Here is a 6,009-nt window from a genome sequence, read left to right as displayed (position 1 = left end):
GTTTCAAAGAACTTCTTGATTTCTACCTTAATTTCATTATTTACCCAAGAGTCATTCAAGAGCAGGTTGTTCAATTGCCATGTAATTATGTGGTTATGTTTGGATTTCTTAATCTTGAGTTCTAATTTGATTGTGGTGTGATCTGACAGACTTGTTATGATTTCAGTTCTTTTGCAATTGCTGAGGCATGTTTTACTTCTGGTTGTGATTAATTTTAGAGTCAGTGCTGTATGGCAATGAAAGAATGTATATTCTGTTGTTTTTAGTGGAGAATTTTTAGTGGAGATACTATAGATATGTATCAGGTCTGCTTGATCCAGAGCTGAGTTCAGGTTCTGAATATCTTTGTTAATTTTCTGTCTCAATGATCTGTCTAATATTGTCAGTGAGGTGTTAAAGTTTTCTACTATTATTGTGTGGGAGTCTGTCTCTTTGTAGGTCTCTAAGAACTTGCTTTATGAATCTGGGTGCTCCTGCATGGGGTACATATATATTTAGGATAGTTATCTCTTCTTGTTGATTCGAACCCTTTACTATTATGTAAAAAAAATATGGAACGCTTCAGGAACTTGCATGTAATCCTGGTGTGGGGCCATGCTAATGTTCTTTGTATTGTTCCAATTTTAGTATATGTGCTGCCAAAGCAAGTACTCCTTCTTTTCTTTACTGGATAAAAGGGACCCAGAGTTCTTGGTTTGGGGAATTTTACTTAGAGGCAAATGTTCTTTCTCCTACCATTCCAGCATTTTTAAGAAAAAAAGTGACCAGAAAGTAGGGGAGAGAGGCCCGTAATGCCACATGTTCCAAAAGGCTTAGTCTGCAGAAGTAGAGCATTTGGTTGATGAAATGGGGAGAAAAGGTGAACAGAGCACAGAGAAGCAATCCTGATAGGTTGGGAATTACAGATGCCATGTATAACTTCTTATGGTATCAAAGAATCAGGCTGCAGGAGCTGAAAGATCAAAAGCTAACTGAGAGGAGATACTTTAAATAAAAATTACCAGAAAATGGTCATTGAAATGGCAACTAAACCCAACAATGTTCATTTAACTGTAAACTGGATGTTGAAGTTTTCACCACCATTGTAATAGAAAAAGAGCTGGACCAAAAACCCTCAATTTGGGTATCTTTGTGGCTTTACTTAAAATTGTGTAAAATGTATATATATTATAAAACACATATATTATATATTTAATATATATATTATATATTATAAAACATATATATATTTGATTCTCTAGTTATTTTAGTTGGGAGAGATATAGATATAGATATAGATACACACACACACAAAAAAAAAACACAGAACGGGGAAAGAGAACAGTGCTCTAAAAATTCAGAACAAACCTCTGAAAAATGTTTACTGCAGAATTCAAAAGAAAACCTTAGAAGACTACTTGGTATCCTTAATAAAGAACCAAGAGATTGACCTCTATGAAAAGAAAACAGGATGAAATGAAGAGGATTCCAGGCAGGTTAAACAAGACAATGGACAATGGGTAAAATGAAAAGGGAGAGAGAATTTTTTTTAAAGGATGATTACGTAGAAACGAAAAGCAAAGTAGAATAATTAATTGATACTGAAGACAGTGGGTTGAAGCATTATTTAACAGTTCTATAAGCCTTCACAAGGAGACAGGAAAAGAAAAGTATGATAGAGAAGAAGAAAGAATTGAAAAAGAGAGACTAGGGAGCTAACATATAGCTCATCAGCATTCCCAGAGGAGAGTCCAGAGAAACAAAACAGAAACAATAACCAAATACACATCCCAAGAAAACTTTCCTAACCTCAGGAAAATGGGTGACATGGCTCCAGGAAAAAAATAAATCAGTAAAAGACCTAAACCTTAACATATCTGGCACTTTTTAAACTACTAAGTAAACAGAAAAAAAAAAAAAAAAAAAAAAAAAAAAAAAAAAAAAACAAATCCTGCAAGATTCCAGGAAGAAATAAAACTTCTTACTTAAAAAAAAAATAAAAATATGCTGGCTTCAAATAAAATATAGATTCTAAGGAAATGTTGCAGCCCATAAGACATTATATACTACAATGTGTGTGCATCAATATATATAATGTGTGCATATACACGCACACACACAAAGTTAAAACTGTAAGAAGAAACTAATAGAAATACAGTACTAAAGTCTAACAAAACTCTCTTGAAGAGAAAAAGTAGCTGGAAAATTAAAAGGACCATAAAGCATATGAGTAAATTCAATTAATGAAGTTGGTCTAACAGTTACATTTAAAAGTTTGGATTCTTCAAACAAAGAAACTACTTTTGTAAAAAGTTGATCAAAAATTATTCATATATTAGACAGAGGCAGATGAAAGCTATAAAACATAGAAATTATATAAACCATAAGTATGTATAAGTATGTGAAAGACATATACATAACCCAGGGAATTAATATCAGAAGATAACCTTTAAAAATAAAAACGCAAAGGCAAACCTTAAAATAAAACATTTCTAAATGGCACAGGCTAAAGAATAAATCCAAATTGCAATTGCAAACAATTTTAAAGTTAAGAACAATTGAAAAATCTATATAAAAATCTAATGATGTGTGGTAAAGGATGGACTCAAAAGGAAGAAAAGCCCATGGCATTCAGGGTTCTCATCATTTTAAAAATTGAATAAAATAAAATAACAAAATATTCAACTCAATAAACTAGAGAAGTTCAATAAAGGTCAACAAAATAACCTGAAGAAAAGTCACAGGAACGAATCAATAAAAATCAAAACAGAATGACATATTCATTTAATAACCTAGAAAAAGATCAGAACTCCAAGGAAGGTTGGGAAAAATGAGTTAATAAAAATAAAAGCAGAAAAGGGACAATTAAATAAGTAGAACTCTGCAAGAGTAAGACAAGAAAATTTCGATTTCACTAAAAATGACAAAGTAGATGTGACCAAATATAGAAACAAGATTAAAAATATGCAAAAGAATAGCATATACAATACTATTCTGATTAATGTGATAGACTAATGCAGTGGCAATAATGTAAGAAAATATGAAGTGATGAAACTGATCCAAAAAGAAATCAAAAACAGAACATAGTAAAACAAATATACAGCAGAAACAAAAGAAAAAGACTTTTGGAAAAATCGACCTAAACCAAAAAAGCAAAACAAAAATGGTATAAGAAGTAAGTTATTTCAGAATTACACTATATTCCACAACATAGATAAACAACGGAAGCCTACTGAATTCATTATATTAGGTTGTTGCAAAAGTATTTGTGGTTTTTGCCATTAAAAGTAATGTAATAGCTAATAGCTATTACAAACTTAACACCATACCTGACAACGATTATTTTTTAAAAGATATACCTATCTCACTTTTTAAAAATGCAAACATAACTAATTAAATATATAAATAAAATTAAGGAATATATTAAAAGAAAAAATTCACAACAAAATAGGAGTTGTAAATACTTTAAACAATGACACAAAAACAGAAGTATTATTTTCCATGGTAATTCTTTTTCTCAAAAGATCAAAAGAGAAAGATACAATGGGAGTTATGTCATTCTAGATTTTAAAGTATATTAGAAACCTATAACAAGGAAAATATTATAACACTATCTCTAGACAAGAAAGACAAATGATTAAAAGAGGTTTGACACCCAAATATGTCTAGTATAAGATTTTAGTATAAGTAAATGTGACATTTCAACTCACTGGAGAAGCTATAGACTAATCAAGAAAAGCTATTAAGAAAATTGACTTGTACATGCCAGCAAGTTCTCAGGTCACAAGAAGAAAGGCAAAACTCCAGAGGTTAGCCTTTAAATTCAGACAGACAAACCATCTGAAAGTGAAATGGCCCATGGAACATGCCAATGGGACTGTGAAAGTACATCAACTCTGTCTGCATTTACTAGTCAGCCCTTTTCTTTCTTCTCCAACCTTTATTTATCACTGTCCCTAAATCACACTAGATTAGCAAAGAAAATATTAGGTTGGTGCAAAAGTAATTGCGGTTTTTGCTATGAAAAGTAATGGCAAATAATAACAATGTTCCCACAGATTATGCCCCTTAAAATTAACCAAAATAGTAAAGCACGGAGGGTGAAAGCCTATAGTTTGCGACCAGCCTGGTCAACATGGTGAAACTCCGTCTCTACTAAAACTACAAAAATTAGCTGGGCATGGTGGTGGACACCTGCAATCCAAGCTACTCAGGAGGCTAAGGCAGGAGAATCACTTGAACCCAGGAGGCTGAGGTTGCAGTGAGCCAAGATAGTACTCCAGCCTGGGCAACAAGAGCAAAACTCCATCAAAAACAAAACAAAACAAAAAAAAGTCGTTTTGTTCACAGGCCATTACTTATTTCCATGACAATTTAAAAATGGAGATGTTTCTATTCTATTTATATAGAAGAGCAGGAGTATATAGTCTTATAAAATGCCATTGAGAAAAGAGAAAATACAAATTCTGTCTCAACATATGGGAAATATTTTCATACCCTAAAGCCTAGTAATTTTCAAATTCTATCATGCTTGACTTTTCAGCTAACCTTCTCTTTTTCAATGTGTTCTACAGTATAACCTTTTGCAAAACTGCATTTAAATTAATTTTATTTTGAAAAATTTCCAACATCCCTTGTTGAATTCTGAGGTACCAAATAGCCAGGATTGGAGGTTTCTAAACTAGTCTGACCCACCACCTTCTGGGTCTGTTTCTTATGTTGCTGTAGACATTTAAGGATTGTCCAACTTTAAAAACCAATAATAACAAATCTTTGGTAATTGGTGGCAAAACTAATGCTATTATAAGATTATCAGTCCATCAGTAAAAAGAAGAGCCAGAAACCCCACAAAGGCTTGTGTTTCTAAGTGTTGCTACATAAGGCAAAATTTGATCAAGGTGCATTTTAGGATGCTCTCCAAAGAATGTTACACTCTAACACAGTATGGTTTATAATTACAGTATTATGGGAACAGCCAAAGAAGAAAATTGAATCTGTAGTTTTCACAACCAGTTTTCTTCCGGGTTCCAAGATAATTCAGATGGCAAAACAAATGCCCCAAGACTGAGCTGAGGGATTCGAATTTGAAAATCCTCCCTGGCTCCCAATCTTTTTTCCGGATAATGAACCTGCCCCCGCCCCACCACCACCATCATTTTCCTCAGATATCCTACTCTGCCTCTCAGTGATTTAGTGAGAAACTCTTCTCCGAAAAATATAAATTGGCAGGTAACGACCGAGTAGAATAGGTATTTATGTTGCTTCTATGTTTGCCTTCATATATATTATAAACATACTGAGCTCTAAAAGTACATGGCTTTCTGCCTAGATACTCACTGTTTAGTTTATTCTGAGTGCTTGGTGGGAAACTCTTAATATTACTTAAATATTGTTATGAGTGAATCTGTCAAGAAAAAGTCACTAATACTCAAATCAATAAATGTCATTTATGGGCATAGCATCTGCCTCTGAAAGACAGTCTGGGGACAGGGAGAAACATGAGGGAGGATGGGGAGGGGAGGAGCTGCAACAGGAAGCTAAATTTAAATTCAGATTACAATGAATTCTGTTTCCTACAACTTCCACTCTCAAAAGCAGCCACATTTATAGAAAAAGAGAAGTATAATGGTCCCTGTTCACAATGAGTCTAACCATAAACAACTGAACAAACTAAAACTATGGAAACCAGTGGATCCTGAAACTTTGACATTAAAAACTCAATTTAGAAAAAAAAATTGAAATAGGTAATCTCATAAGTAGACTAGATAGAGAGATGGACACTTAGGCTTTTTCCCTTCTTCCAGGAATTTGGAAACTAAATCGTTTTCAATCAGTTTGCTTCTCTGATAAGAAAGTCCACTCCCTCAGGGTTATAATATTTCTTAAGAGAGAACACTGAAAGCACAACTGTTGAAAGAAAAGAAAAGGAAAAAAGACTCATTTTTTGTCTCTTCATGGGATCTACAGATGAAAACATCAGGAATGGGGGCCACAGGGATATGCTGAAATGGCACAACAACAGTGCCATAT

General features: G+C 33.2%; 1 non-coding gene across 1 annotated transcript; it reads right to left on the bottom strand.

Annotated features, from left to right (window-relative positions):
- Positions 1-545: 545 nt before the first annotated feature.
- Positions 546-651, bottom strand: LOC119618383 (U6 spliceosomal RNA). The gene has a single exon (XR_005234697.1). It is a non-coding gene; the product is annotated as a U6 spliceosomal RNA (small nuclear RNA).
- Between the last annotated feature and the right edge of the window lie 5,358 nt (positions 652-6,009).

Source organism: Chlorocebus sabaeus, chromosome 4 (genome assembly GCF_047675955.1).
Source record: "Chlorocebus sabaeus isolate Y175 chromosome 4, mChlSab1.0.hap1, whole genome shotgun sequence".
NCBI lineage: Eukaryota > Metazoa > Chordata > Mammalia > Primates > Cercopithecidae > Chlorocebus > Chlorocebus sabaeus.
This window is presented reverse-complemented; position numbering and strand designations above follow the sequence as displayed.